The sequence below is a fragment of the Felis catus genome, chromosome B4 (genome assembly GCF_018350175.1).
Source record: "Felis catus isolate Fca126 chromosome B4, F.catus_Fca126_mat1.0, whole genome shotgun sequence".
NCBI lineage: Eukaryota > Metazoa > Chordata > Mammalia > Carnivora > Felidae > Felis > Felis catus.
Window position 1 is genome coordinate 2,102,209 of NC_058374.1, and position 15,530 is coordinate 2,117,738.

General features: G+C 49.5%; 1 long non-coding RNA gene across 1 annotated transcript; it reads right to left on the minus strand.

The window, feature by feature from the left end:
* Positions 1–9,027: 9,027 nt before the first annotated feature.
* Positions 9,028–15,299, minus strand: LOC123386412. Its single transcript, XR_006600210.1, has 2 exons — positions 15,201–15,299; positions 9,028–13,318 (listed from the first exon to the last, which is right to left on the minus strand). It is a non-coding gene; the product is annotated as an uncharacterized LOC123386412 (long non-coding RNA).
* Positions 15,300–15,530: the final 231 nt, after the last annotated feature.

Genomic DNA, 15,530 nt, shown 5'->3' on the forward strand with positions numbered 1-15,530 from the left:
AGCAACGTAACACAGACTCACCTGAGTTTCACAGAGCAGGAGTGTTGACGTGATCATCTCAGCGCTGAGGGAGCAGAATATTTCACACACAGCACCGGGACAGGGCAGGAATGGGCCCACGGAGATTTTCTAGCCAGCTGGGGATGGCCAGCTGGGGATTTTCCCGGATCTTACTTTCTACATCCTTGACCACTGGCACGATCATGCCCATCTCCGGGGGTGGTTCAAGCTCACTGAGGAGGCACAGCCTCCAACAAAGAGCCTGTTATGGTTGCTGCACTTTGTTAACTAGCATGAGTTATATGGACCCCTCATATAACCCGAACACTGATGGGCAAACTCCATTCTACAAATTGAAGGAGGCACAGTGTGAAGCGGTGTAATCACTTGACCTGGGTCAAGGTAGATTAAATGGTGAAGCTGGGCTTGGGCCCCATCCTCCCCACCCTGTAGTGGAGGCTCAGCCACATTTCACCAGGAACATGGTTACTCTTGGGGCTCTGGAGGCTTCCCCTAGCAACTGCTTGGACTGTTCCACCACAAGGATGTTTTCTGGAACCTCCCATTCTCTGTGGACTACTGCTGATGGCACTCATCTGGCCACAGGTAATGATATTTCCCAAGAAACAGACTTTGGCTCTGTCTGTGCTTTGGAAAGGAGATCTCACTTGGAGGAGACAAATTAAGCCAAAGACTAGATCAGGACAGTGTCAGGAATGTGTGACAAAGCCAGAGGTGGAGATTTGAGGAATGAATCATGGACGGTTATTCACTCCCTTTGTAGGCCAGGCCCTGTGAATGGGGCGTTCCTCAGGCGTCATTCCACTGAGCTCCCGAGCCTCTGTCACCTCTGTTTGTGGAGGAAGAATCCAGGTTTTCCATTTAAAAATCAGCGTCCCTTCAATTTCACCTGGAAACAACAGTAACAACCTAAGTAACGGAGCTTCCTAAGAGGCATCCGTACAGGCTCCCTTGAATGTCTGCCGACTCCATCAGATTGGAAATGCGCTTCGCTGGTTTCCGTGCCATTCTCACCAACAGTGCACGGGGTTCCCTTCGCTCCACAAAGAACCATTAGGATATTCTTATCAAGGAATTTTTAAGGCCTCTGACATTAAGATATATGCTAATTTTTAAGAAGTTTAAACATCAATGTTTACCTTTTATATTAAAAATGAACATGACCTATTATTTTCGGGGAAATTTCTCTGAACGCAAACCAAGTTGCACCAGACCCCAAACACGGCTTTCCATCACCTTCCATGTCTGTCGACCGTGATAAGCCCTTCACCAGAACTGGTCCTCAGCCACTTCCTGACATTGACCTCTATTGTCAGCCTGTTCCCCAGGGAATGCGTCACAGCCTACATCTCTAGGAATTTAAGGGTACGGTGAGTTCTTGAAAGAATGAGGTCCTCACGGTACGTCCATATTTAATGAGATGGCGTTTTTGTTAACATTTCTCCTCCCTCAGTCTGCACCTCTTCCCTTCTCTCCAAGTAGTCCCAAAGCACCAAATTCTCCCCTGATATCTTCCCCGGCCTTGGCCGTCAGAATCAGACACAACGTGTCAACTACTTGGATTCCTGGGCTCCAGCACGAACCTGCGGTACCTGCACCACAGAGAGGGGCAAGCGTTTCTCCGTTAGGCCTAGATCGATGAATCTTTTCAGAGCGAGCTTACGGCATATGTGGCGATTTGTCACCGCGGGGTGTGGTCAGCAGTACAGCCCCCATGCTGTCACCCGTTTCCGTGACCTCATGACACATTGTATTATGCTGCATTATGTGGCCAAAGGGTTTTTGCAGACGTGGCTAAGGTCATGGACCTTGAAACAGAGACATTTTTCCTGGGTTATCCAGTGGGCCCGTCTAATCACAGGACGCCTTAAAAGCAGAGAACTTCTCCGGCTGGAGGCAAGAGAGGCTGGCGGAAGGGAAGTCTGAGAGACTCCAGGAGAGAGCATCTCGACCGCCACAGCTGGAGGGAGCCACGTGAGAATCTCAGAAGAAATCTGGGTGGCTCCCGCAGCAAAGGCCGCCCCCCCTGCTAGAGGCAGCGAGGAAACCGGATCTCATTCCCCCAAGCACAGAGGTGAGCTGGGAGGCACATTGCTCCCAGGAGCTTCCAGCAAAGAGCACAGAGGACCCTTCAGGAACACAGCGCACAGCTGTAGAAGGTTTCAGAAATGAAGTGTTTTTATGCTAAAACTCATGCCTACCATGAGACACAGATATCTGCTTGCCTCACGGAGTCAGGAGTTTCTTCTACGAGTCACAGAGGGCTTCCGCAGTCTCTAGTCTGCAGGATGGTCTGGCCTGGACGCCCGGTCGGGGTTGGGTCTCCCAGCTTCCCTGTCACCTGCACCCGGTGACACCACGGAGGCCGCAGACACTGCCATTCTGTGCTTGATGTCAGAGCCCCAGGGGTATCTGCTCATAAACACTGCCGTCACCGAGAATTCTTGCTTCTGTCCTCACGTGTGGGACTTCACCCCCAGTCTCAGTGGCCTGCTCGTGCTGTCTCCGTGCTGGGTGCTGACACGGAGACATCTCCATAGGACCAGCTGTGGCCACCCTCCTGGCCTGGTTCTTCACCTCTTCCTTGCTCGCCTTCTGCTCCGTATCATGCTGTCAGTATCTCGGTGTTTTTCCCAACCACACCCTATTAGGTCTTGGTATTGTAAGGGGAAACTATTTTGGAACAGTAGGACATTTGGGGATATTTTATATCAAAGAGCAAACACGGTTATCAGACCGTGGTATGCGTGTCTCTCTACGCTCAGGATTCTGCAGCCACAGCAAGTGTCTCCAGGCGACCCTGAGGCATCGGTCTCCACACCGAGAACCACGCCGTAGGTATGGAGACGCGCAACCCGCGCCGATGGCGTGTCGTTGTCTCCCCGAGGTGGCCGGAAGGTACACGCTCACCCGAGGAGAGCAGCTCATGCTCAGTACAAATGGCTGACGAGTTGAAATGTGTCACTCTCTTGCCCCCAGAGAGCGAACCAACTGACATTGCCAGCAGGAAAGAAGGTCCCCAACAAACTCATCTTCAGCCCCCTTCCAGGCCTGGCAAACGTCGCCACAACAGGGACGGCCTGCGTTTTGCCCGGCTGGGAGGCACCTTCTAAAGATGCATCACTGAGGCTAACAGGAGATATTTATGTTCTGAATAGCCTGCCTTTGGGGACCAATCCCCTAAAATTGGATTTCCTCTCCTTTTTATTGACAAACAATAAAATGGACAGTTAAAAATCAATTGGCTGTTTGACCCGCATGTAAATGCAATAGACCTGGGTCCCTTCCCACGGGGACCGTGCCCTCGGGTTAGGGTGGAAATTGCTTTGTCATAACGTCGCCGACCATCGCCTGTGATAAAAGCTCATTCCAATCCTCCGTAGAGACGGCCGGTGTTATTGGTCTGTACTCTCCTGTAGGATTGATCTCAATTTGTTCTTCCTGTTCAGCCTTGATATTATTCCCGTTCATGATTTACAGCTCAGAAGCCAGATGCACTTTGGAGCACGCTGTCGACGAGCAGGGTAAGTAATGAAGGAACCGGACGGCTCGGGTGCACCTGAGCCCCGCACGGCATCACGTCTGCTGCTGCTGCTGCTGCTGCTGACCCCGAAGAGGGGAGTTCTTAAGTGTGGCCTCTCTTGCCTAACTTACAATGATTAAAGCTGCCCGTACGGGTGTGGAAAGAGAGAGAGAGGGCAAGCCGGAAGACGGAGAGACAGAAAGCATGAAAGAGAAAGAGAGTGTCCATCTCAAGTCTCCAAGGCTCCGATGATCTGTCCGCTCCGCTGGTGGTCGCGGCAAATGATGAAACCCACCCACGCTCCGATTTGTATGATTTGATTCACTGTGACAGAATGATCCTCACATCCATTTAAATCACAGGTATCGGAGGTTCTTCACGCAGGCTTCTTCCAGACGGGCGAAGGAATGGTGGCACAAATGGCTGAACCCTGACTGTGCAGAATTTTACTTCATTTACTTTCTAAATTGTTGTGGCTGAGCAGGAGGCTTCCCCGAAATGTATTTCCTTAAGAAATGTGGGCAGCAGAAGAGTAGATTTTAGGGAGAACTGATACGGTTTTCAGAAGACTAACCTGTTTCTTCGTGGAGCTGTAAACTGAGGTCTGTATTTGGAATTCTTAGGAAGGCAGGGAAATCATCAACACGTCTAAACCTGAGTAGGGACGGTTAACTATGCGTAAAGCAAACAGACCAAAACCACATTACTCAAAAGAAAAAAAGCCTTCCTCAGAAACGAGTGTCGTCCTCGCCCTCCCTCGCGTGCTGTGTCCAGCGGCTGTTGGCGCCCTCACCCTGTCATGCAACAGCACTTTTCCCTCCTGGGAGCCGCGACATTGTAGTGATTGATAAGGTGCATTATTTTAAGTGCATAATAAGCTGGCGGCCACTCCGGCTGAGTGGAGCTATCTAAGTGGAAGGTCACCACCGTCGCCGTTAGGAAGGAAATCGTTTCTAATGATAATCCCCTTTACCTCTGGCTCTAGCCGCACCGAGTCCCTCGAAGAGGTAATCCGGCCCCGCCTCGGCGGGTAGAGCCCTGCGACGTGCCAACAGCCGCTGCCCGTGTATTAATGTAACGAGCTGCCTTCCCGACCCGCAGACCGTTTCACGTCGCTGCGTCCAGGGGACGTGGGCAGAGGGGGTGGCCCGCCTGATGGAGTGATTTGTCAGGTGCTTAAGTGGCCATGTCCGACCAACGTGACGTCTCCTAGCGGGACACTGCCGCGAGCTTTGTTCAGGCCATGAGGAGTCACAGGGTTTGTTTTCCTTCCCTCCCCTCTGTTCGGGCCAGATCTACAGGGCCGGAGCAGCACAGAGCCTGAGCGGACACCCAGCGCAGATGCGGGTGTGAGGGGCATCTTTGGGGCTTTCGGAGTCCAGGTGACCTGCCTGGGCCCCGGGGACATGCTCCCCATGTTGGGATCCCAGCATCCCCACCAGTCTTAAGCGTTCTGGGGGAGGGGCAGTGGCTCTGTGCTCACGGAACTAAAGAGCCAGGGGGAATCCTTCAACCCTTTGGTTTGACTAAAACTTCGGGAGGAGTTGACCTTGAACTTCATGACAGAGATGAGTTAATGGAGAATATACCATTAAATAATCACAGAACCCAACACAGGTGTGGTTCAGGCCAAATGGGTTTCAGGGGGAATGCAGAGTGTGAGAGCCGCAGACCACCCCCTGAACTCAGACACAGTGAAGCCGGAGGCTCTCGACTGAGGCAGGGACGGGCGACAGGGTGCTTGGGTGCCAGGAGGCCACCACTTTGCAGAGGCCTGGGAGCTCCAGGAGGCTGAGGCCAGCCCAGCCCAACACACACCTACAGTTGGATCCTTCTGAAGATCAGGGTTCCAGTGGAGCCGGGGGGGGGGGGGCGGGTTCCCAGGGAGAATTTGGTGGCTTGAAGACTGTAGACATGGGAGACAGACAGCATTGTTCAGTTAAAGAAGCCACATACCATTTATGGCCCCGAGTTTTCCCTTCTAACATTTTTCACTGTGGTGTTACACGTGTTCAGCCAATATTCATACAATAGTATCGACTAAAGCCCCTCGCTGACATGAGGGTTCGCTCTGGCTCGCACATTCTATGGGTTTGGACAAATGTATAGTGACATTACTCCATCACTGCAGTATTAGAGTATGTTCCCTGCCCTAAACCCCTCTGCTATGCCTATTCATCCCTCCCTCCAGCCCCTGCAATCCCTGAACTTTTTACCGTCTCTACAGCTTTGCCTTGTTCAGAGTGTCATAGATTTGGAATGACACAGTGTGGAGAGTTTTCAGATTGGCTTCTTTTCACTTAGTCATACGCATTCAAGGTTCCTTCGTGTCTCTTCATGGCTTGAGAGCTCATTTATTTTTGGCGCTGAAGACTATTCCATTGTCCATCCATCACCTACTGAAGGATGTCTTGGTGGCTTCCAAATTTTGACCATTATAAACAAAGCTGCCATAAACATCTTTGTGCAGAATTTTGTGTGACTGTGTTTTCAATTCACTGGGTAAGTACCAAGGAGCAAGACCCCTGATGTATATAGTAAGAGTTTTATAAGAAAACACTTTTTAAGATGTGTGTAGACAAAACTAACAAGCTGTCTTCCAAAGTGGCTGCACCGTCTTGCATTCCCACTAGCAGTGAGTGAGAGTTCCTGCTGCTCGACATCCTTGCCAGCACTTGGTGTTGTCAGGGTTTTGGATTTTAGCTATTCTACAACGTACGGAGCGGTGTCGCATTATTGACTTAACTTGTGATTCCCTGATGACAGGTTGTGTCGAGCACTTTCTCAGACCCTTATTTACCTCCCATGTATTTCTGGTGATGTGTCTGTTCATTTTCTTTGCCCATTTCTTAATTTTTTTTTTCTTACTGTTGGATTTTAAGAGGTTTGTGTGTGTGTGTGTGTGTGTGTGTGTGTGTGTGTGTGTGTATTTTTGATACCAATCCTTTATCAAATGTGTCCTTTGCAATTTCTTTTTCAGTCTTTGGCTTTTCTTTTTCTCTTCCTAATATTATTATTGTAGAGCAGAAGAGTCTAACTTTAATAAATCCTACTGTGTCAATTATGTCTTCCATGATTGAAATTTCAATGTCATCTACAAAAAAATCATTGCCATACCCAAAGTACCTGGGTTTTCTCCTGTGTTATTTTCTAGCACTTTTATAGTTCTGCATTTTACATTTAGATCGACAATCCGTTTCGAATCAATTTTTGAAAAAGATGTAGGGTCAGTGTCTAGACTCTTTTTTTTTTTTTTTTTTTTTTTGCATGTGAATATCCATCTGGTCTAGCACCACTTGTTGAAAAAACTATCTTTGTTCCACTTGAATTGCCTTTGCTCCTTTGTCAAAGATCAATTGGCTATAATTATCTGGGTCTATTTCTAGCTTCTCCATTCTGTTCCATTGATCTGTTAGTCTATTCTTTTGCCTGTACCACACTATCATAATTACTGTAGTCTTACAATACCTCTTGAAGTCAGGCAGTGTGAGTCCTCTGACTTTGTTCTGCTTCCTCCATATTGCGCTGGCTATTCTGGGTCCTTTGCCTTTCCATTTAAACTTTAGAATCCTTATGTCAATATCCATACAGTAACTTGCTAGGATTTTGATTGCGATTGCATTGAATCTATAGATCGAGTTGGGAAGAACTGACATCTTGACATATTGAATTGCTTATTTTTTAAAACTTGTGTCATGGGATGAATTTTACTGCTTCTCCCCCAGATTCATATTTGGAAGCCCTATCTTCCAGTGTGATGGCATTTGGAGATGGGGTCTTTGGGAGGTAATTGGATTTAGATGAGTTCATGAGGGTGGGGCCCTGATTTGGGGGTCAGCGCCCTTATGAGAGGAGGGGATACAGTTTCTTTCTCCCTTATGTGCGGGGACACAGCAAGAAAGCAGTCGCCTGCAAACCTGGGAGGAGTCTTCACCAGAACCCAACAGAGCTGGCATCGAGGCTCCAGCCTCCAGCCTCCAGAACCGTGAGAGATCAGTGTGTGTAGTTCAGCCAACCTTCCTCCAGCCCGAACAACCAGGACAACTTGCAAAGAGGCAACTGTGAGCTTCGTAAACTGCATTGTTTTTTAAAATTTCACATTCCCTTGATGAATTCTATGCAATTATTTTAAATTTGATTACTTCTGACTTATTTGGGCTCCTGTAATATGTCATATTTCTGGCAATTTTCACATGAATTATAGTGATGTCAGTTGATTGTTATTCTTTTTTAAAGTTTGTTTAAAAATTTTTTAATGTTTATTTTTGAAGGAGAGAGAGACAGAGTGCAAGCAGTGGTGGGGGGCAGAGAGAAAAGGAGACAGTGTACGAGCAGGGGAGGGGAAGAGAGAGAGGGAGACATAGAATTTGAAGCAGGTGCCAGGCTCTGGGCTGTCAGCACAGAGCCCGACACGGGGCTCAAACTCATGAATTATGAGGTCATGACCTCAGCGGAAGTCAGATGCTTAACTAACTGAGCCACCCAGGCACCCCTAAAATTTATTTTTAGAAAGAAAGAAGGTGGGGGGAAGGGGCAGAGGGAAAGAGAGGGAGAATCCCAGGCAGACTCCATGCTCAGTGTGGAGCCCAATGCGGGGCTCGATCCCATAACCCTGGGATCATGACCTGAGCCGAAAACAAGAGCTGGACACTCAACTGACTGAGCCACCCAGCCACCCCAGTTGGTTACCATTCTTTGGTGCACATTTTTTTTCTGAAGAGAATGCTTGAAATACATACACGAACAACTTAGAGAACGGTCCAGTGAAACTGTGATTGTCTAACAACACACGTCTTCATTCCTGGAAAGACATAACATTACGTTACACTGATGGAGAGTCTGAATTTTCCCTACAGAATAAGATATGGATATTTAAATGTCAATGTAAGTTCCTGAAACTACAGCATCTGTTACAAAGAAAATAAATACTAATCTGTTTTGAAAATAAAGGACTACCGATAACAACAATAAAACGCTTTAAGATCTATTTTCTAATAGATTTGCGAGAACATTATCATGACATTTGCCTTTTAATGGAAGCAATTTGACTTCAGAGCCCTAATGATGTGGATTATTGGTACTCCGTGCTGTGTCTAGTGAGACCGGCATGTGGAGTGTGGCGGTAATGAGACGGGCTGTGATCCGGCACCTTGGAAGGCCAGTTAGAGGTACGCAGCTCTCCTTCCAGAACCTATCTCTGGGCAGAGCATCCTGACGGCGAATGATCAAAGGCAGGCTGTAGAGGAGAATGAAGTCATCCGGGCAAGCGTCATAGGACCGTGGGGACGGGGTGGGAGCTCGGAATGCTGGCTTTGCCCAGTTGATTCAGAGGCATTGTGTGTAGATAGAAGAAAGATAAAAATTGCTCAGGCGGAGTCTCTTAAGTTAAAATGGGATTCAGTCTTCTTACTTCCCTCAATTTTGTGCCCTTCTGTTAATTTTTATTTTTTAAGCATGGCTTCCAGCATTCACATTCTTTTTCTTTACTTTATTGTTAGCAATTTAGTTAATCTTGTGTTCCTAGTACTTGAGCAAGACATTAGCGTGGTGTTTAAGCCGTGAGTTGTTTGCTGCATAAAAACCAAATGAGTTAATAAGGAAAAGACTCCGCAAATTCGTGCACGACAATTCACGTGGAGAAGCTTTACTTTTTTTAAATTTTCTGTCACGATGAATGTAATTATACCACTTTTTTTCTTCTTTTTATGGCCCTAAACCGGCACATTTTGAGTGCCATAAATGTAAACAAGAAACATATTGCTTCATTGTATTTTACGGTTTTAGCTGTCAAAGTCTTAAAGTGCCGCATGTTTAAAAGCTAGACCACTTTGCTACCTGATGAGTCACAAACATTATATTCCCACGACGGTACGCAAGAGATCAGTATGAAGGGGACGGGTTTTCGTTGCATTTAACAACGTCAGGAGCAGACCAGATAGGTATTCAGAGTCAAACATCGTTTTTGCCTGACGAGCCTGAGTTGGAGCAGAACTCCAACTTGGTGTAGAACTCGGTGTAGAAACAGGAAACGTAATACAAAGAGGATGAACACGTGAAAGACGGACAAGGGAAATGAAGCACACAACAGATTCAAACCCGTCAACCACCGTCCCGAGGGACCCGTTTCCACTGGGATTTATGAGATGGGTCCAGAAGCTTCACGTGTCCCAAAGGCAGCTATTATTTTCAAGCCCAACCTGTACCATTTGTTCTTATAATTTTGACAGCCATCAGAGACAAACCATGTAAGAGCAAACTATTATTTTTACCCGAATCAGAGGACCTCTTAAAAATATATCCAGATGTGAACCTCCCTGAACCAAACATCAAACATGCCGACTCTGTTGCCGGGCGACAACTCCTTAATCGCTTCATTCAAACAGAGGTCAGCATATCAACCTTACTATCCCACAGAAGTTGACTTTGGGGAAAAACACACGCATCACACAGAAATTTGTTCCAGCCAGGAATTTGTTTTGATTTTCAACTGAAGTGTAAATGTTGCTGTGAGTTTTATGACATTTCAAAGTATTTCACTGTTTGGACACATGTCATTTTTAAACAAAAGCGTCTGTGCCCCAAGCCGTGATAATATTCTATGGACGGCAAAGTTGGAATTTTTTTCCTATGGCTTACGGTGGAAGAAACAAGTTGCTTCAGATCTCGATTCTCCCCTACACGTTGGCCATGTCAATTCTTTGAGATTGTGATGAGCTGTGTCGTGGGTGGGGGCGGAGAAGTAGGGAGAAAGAGCGGAGAAAAGCTAAGTGTTAAAAAACACGCAGAAAGATATGGTGGTGGCTTTCCCGGAGTGTTTCTTGGCGGAATTCGAACACGCACCGACCAAGCGGTTTTCTTGTTTTTGTCCCATTTCCTTCTCTTACTCGCATAGTTCCCACCAAAACCAAGTCCTGGGTTCAGTCTGTAGTGCACACGAGTGGACCAAGCTTTGCCACCCTTGCCATCAGAAGAAGGGTCTCTTCCACCAGCTGTGAGCCAGGCTGGTCTTTGACTTGCGGTGACCCGTCAGATGTGGGGCAGGAGTCGTGCGGAGTTCCGGGCCGGCCCTCACCAGGCGCCCGGCGTCTCCTTAAAGCTCTTCCTCCGTGTGGGAGAGGCTGTTCTGCTGAGAACGAGGTGCCACACGGGGCGGAGGTAGGCCCGCCGGTCGGCATGTCCCTCGGCCAGCCAGGCCTGGCTGACTCCCAGGTTGCCCACGGACGCATCAATGACCGCCGCAGAGAAGCGGGGTCCAGCCGAGCTCAGGCCAAGTTGAATTCATAGTTGTGCTAAACCACCCCGTTTCAAGGCGAAAAGCAAAAGCAACCTGATGGAGAAACAGGTTCCTGGAAGTAAGATGATGGACAAAGCAACGGCAAAAAACCGAAACGTGTGACGTTGGCTTTGGGACAAGGCAGTGAGCGGGGGCTGGGGACACAGGCTGGAAGAACAAAGGGCGGACGACTGGTGGAGGCTGGGTGTAAAAGTGCTCTGCGGAGAGGGGGCCGTGGTGGCCTGGGTCTTGTAGAGGCGACGACAGCGGCGGGGGCGACGCCTCTGGTAACCTGACTGGTAGAAAACGCACAGGCGCACTTGGGGGGCTGCCAGGGTGACGTGGCAAACCAGGTCTCGGGGGGTTGCCGGGGGGTTTCCCACGCTGGCCGCCCCCCTGGCTCTTCAGCCGTCTGTGAGGGGACGCCGCAGGAGTGGGATGGAAAGAAGAGAAGAAGGGGCGAGTTGTTCAGTCTTCACGTGGGCTTGGGGGGTGTGGAACGCCAGGACCCGCTGGCTTAGAGGGTGAGACAAGCTCTCGTGCCCAGGCTCCAGAGCTGGCAGAGGGTTCGTGAGGTGATGTGACACCTGGGGGTGAGGGGGTGCCGCGGGACCCTTCGTGCAGGGGGGAGCAGGCCCGCGGGTCCACACGGGGCGACAGAGCGCCACCAGAAAGAGCTGCAAGACAGCCGGAGAAAGAGAGGTCCCGCAGGCCCCCGAGGACGCGGCTTTCGTTGACTGGACGGACGGAGCTGTAAAATGCAAAGACGGCGCGCGGTCTTAGGAGCGCTGGGCACGAGAATGCGACACCCGCTCGGACCGGAGAGGGCCCCGTTTTCTACAAGCGGGAAGCCAGGCGAGAAGGCCTGTCATCGGCACACCCTCCGGTTCCCGTGGAAAAGGAAGGCTGTCTTCCTGAAGGGTGGTTATAAGAGCCCCTGGGCGACGCCAAGGACCAGAGCGAGCGGCAGGCCGGCCCAGAGAGGCCCTCGGAAGAGCAGGAGGGGACCCGGAGCTGGGGCTTCCTGAGGGACGCCGGACTTGCGGGTCCCCCGGGCCAGCCCCGCTGACCGTGGCGTGGCAGGGATTTCAGAGTCGTCGTGGACCAGGAGCTACGGCACGTCCCCGTTCCTCTGCTCCGGTGGGGATGTCTGTGGCAAGAACCCTGTCCCCACGTCTGACCGTTTCCAGGAATGTCACACAGGGGTGAAGGACAGGGAGCTAATCTTTTAGATCCTAGGTCTCTAAATCAGGAGGGGTTGGCCTCCAAGAAGCTGCATGTGGGCACCAGGTAGATGATGAGACCCCGGACTGGGAGCTTGACGCCGTGGTAGTGGGGACATGCGGCCTTGGTCCACAGGAGTCGATTCACAATAGGGAGGGGCGCGGATGGGTCCGTACGGACTGTGGGTGGTATGACCCGGGTGCAGTCGGGTCTCGGTCAGTCCCAGGGATACTCAATGGCACATTTGGTGCAAACACAGCCTGGGAAGGTGCCTCCGCAGGGAGACTTGACCGTCCTGCTGCTCGTGGACTGCTGCCACCAGGCCAGCATGGTCCACGGTGAAAAAGCCACGGGTTAGTCCCTTCCACCGTCCCAGCCGACGGCCAGCCGGTGAGCAAATGCGTCAGCGAGGTCACAGGGCAAGTCAATGCTGTGATAATACCATAAGCGAAATACACCGTGCTGCGGACAGAATTTTAGAGCAAAACGCTCTGGATTACTTTGAGATTTCCATGCCCTAGGCTCTTTCCTTAAAGCATGTTGCTCAAAAATAAACGTATGCTGCTTTTAGTTTACAATGTAGTGGGAAATACCGTTCCTCCTCTTTGCACTTGGAACTTGTTTGGGTAAATGTGCCGTCCACACGGAGAACTGGAAAACTGTGTCTGTCAGCACCTCCTGGGCAGGACTCCTGATGACCCTTGGCTCCCTGGTTCATTCATAAGCTCAGGCCTGGCTTGTGTAGAGGACAAGGACTTACTTTAATTCTGTACGAATTCTGACTGAAAGTTGAAGTTTTTCTTTATCCTCCTCTACATGAAGACTGAATTTCTGTGAGTAAAACGCGCCGTTTATCGTAACACTTGTTAGCACGTTTTCATAACTGTAAGTACGACCAGGTATTTACGACCCGCTTTTTTAAAGCACTCACTCCCAGATTTTGCAGACTTTCAGGTTGTGCTGCCCCGAGCGGGGTGGGAAGCAGATGCGTCCCCCAGCGCCCCCCGTCACGTGGGCACGGCTTGCTTCACCGGGCCACATGCCTTTTCCTTCCCTGTCCTCCGAATGCTGCCATCCTGTGTTTATTGTCATCATTTTGGAAGCGGGGCAGCGGATGGTCCTCGCTGGAGCTGTCCCTGAAATGTGCCATTTCCGTGACGGGCGCTGGCATGGTTTCTGGAGCTGTCAGTGTTCCGGCGAGGTGTGCACGGTGCCAGGTGTTCCCGGGACTCTTCTCCAAGTGAACTGTGAACGTGAGGCTGCAAGGGACAGATGTGCTGGACAAGGGACAAGGGACAGATGTGACAGATTTTTGCATTTTTGTTTTGGGCTCCCCCCCCCCCCCCCCCCACGCACAATACAGAAAATCACACTTAGTGGGAGAAAATAGCGTCTCTATTGTGAAGTATCCCTTTCCTTTGAAACTTGCTAGGGATTCTCGACGTGGCTCCCAGCTGTAATGGGGTAACAGGCATGGGGCTGGGGCCTCCCCCTCCTGACACCTGTGACACTGGACAAAATGCCTGAGGCCATGGTTGTCAGGCTTTGGACAGACAGTCCCACGCGGCCATCATTTGACGGCATTTGTTTTAGAAAAGGGAGGCTCATGGGTGAGCGCCACAGTCACGGTGGCTCTTGGTGTGGGGACAGCTTCCTACTACAGGACAAAATCTGGAGTCCAGGCGGAGTGCTGTGATCCCACTGAGCTGAGAGGCAGAGTTCAGAGTTTGAGGTGAGGCGCTTGAATGTGTGGGGCTTCCTTTACCCCGGGGAATAAGGAGCCGTGTAGAGTCCCGTGCACAGAGGGAGAGCAAACCACAGAAGGAAGGGCTGCTCTGAGGTTAACAATGAAACGGAGATTCTAGCGGTCAAGTCGGCAGAGCATCTGTTGCAGTCTCAGCCCGGACAGAGTGGAGAAAGCCAACATCTCATGGCAGATCGGGGCATCAAGATTAAACACGAGAAATGCCCCCATAAAGACAGCACGTAGCAGCGTGGCCCCCAGTACAACCCTGTCCCCCCTCCAGGCGGTGGCTCACGGGGAGGTGACCTGATGCAGCCTATGTGTCACCGAAGGAAAGTAAAACATAGTGAACCAGAGTCTGTGGTGTTTTGCTAATGTAGTTTTGGGAGGGAAATTCATAGCCGTAAATGCTTGTATTAGAGAAGAAGGAAGCTCTGATGTCAGTGGGAAAAGTACAGACCTTCATAAACTAGATCAAGAACAAAATAAATGTGAACCAATTATAGGGAAGGAAAGAGTAGGGGCGCCTGGGTGGCGCAGTCGGTTAAGCGTCCGACTTCAGCCAGGTCACGATCTCGCGGTCCGGGAGTTCGAGCCCCGCGTCGGGCTCTGGGCTGATGGCTCGGAGCCTGGAGCCTGTTTCCGATTCTGTGCCTCCCTCTCTCTCTGCCCCTCTCCCGTTCATGCTCTGTCTCTCTCTGTCCCAAAAATAAATAAACATTGAAAAAAAAATTAAAAAAAAAAGAAAGAGTAAAGATGAGACCAGAAATCAACCCCATTGAAATAAAAGCAATGGTGAAATTACAAAACCCAATGCCTCGTTCCTTGAAACGATCAGTGAATCTGATAAATTGGAATCTGTAATAATTAACAAAGTAAGAAAGGAAGAATAAACAAATTACTAATATCAGGAGTGGCAGTAGGGACGTCAGGTGCCACAGCCAATACAGGAAACATAAGGGGGAACCGTTCTCTGCCAGTAGATGAACTACAAACTCCTTGGCAGACAAGAAATTACCAAAACTCATTTAAGAAAAGTAAAGCATGAATGGCCCTGCATCTATTAAAGAAATTAAATTTTTACTTAAAATATTCCCCACAAAGGAAACGTTGGTGTACAGTTTCAGGGGTAAAATCTATCAAACATCCAGAGAAAAAAAAATAATACAAATTCTCGTACAAATCCTTCATGTTATAATGCTAGCATTCACCTGACATTAAACCATAAAGACATTACAAGAAAATGAAATCACAGAGGATTATCCTTTATCAATAGGGACTCGATAATTTTAACGCGATTTATAGTTTCAGAGCCGTTTTAGGTTCACAGTAAAATTCAGAGGAAAGTACAGAGATTTCCCGCACACCTCCTGTCCCCACGCCCCCCCTCAAGCCCCCACCACCAACACCCCTACCTGGTGGCACATTTGGTGCACAGACTCATCGTCATCACCCAGAGTCCACAGTTTACATTAGTGGTCACGTTTGGTGTTGTGCAGTCCATGGGTCTAGACACGTGTATAGTGACGTGTATCCGCCATTATGATGTCACACAGAGTAGTTTCACGGCCCCCCAAGTCCTCTGCTCTACCTACCACCCCCTTCCCCCAATCTCTGGCCACCAGTGATCTTTTCACTGCTCCATAGTTTTGCCTTTCCCAGAATGTCACACAGTTGGGATCATACAGTATGCAGGCTTTTCAAAGTGGCTTCTTTTCACTCAATAATGTGTATTTAAGTTTTCT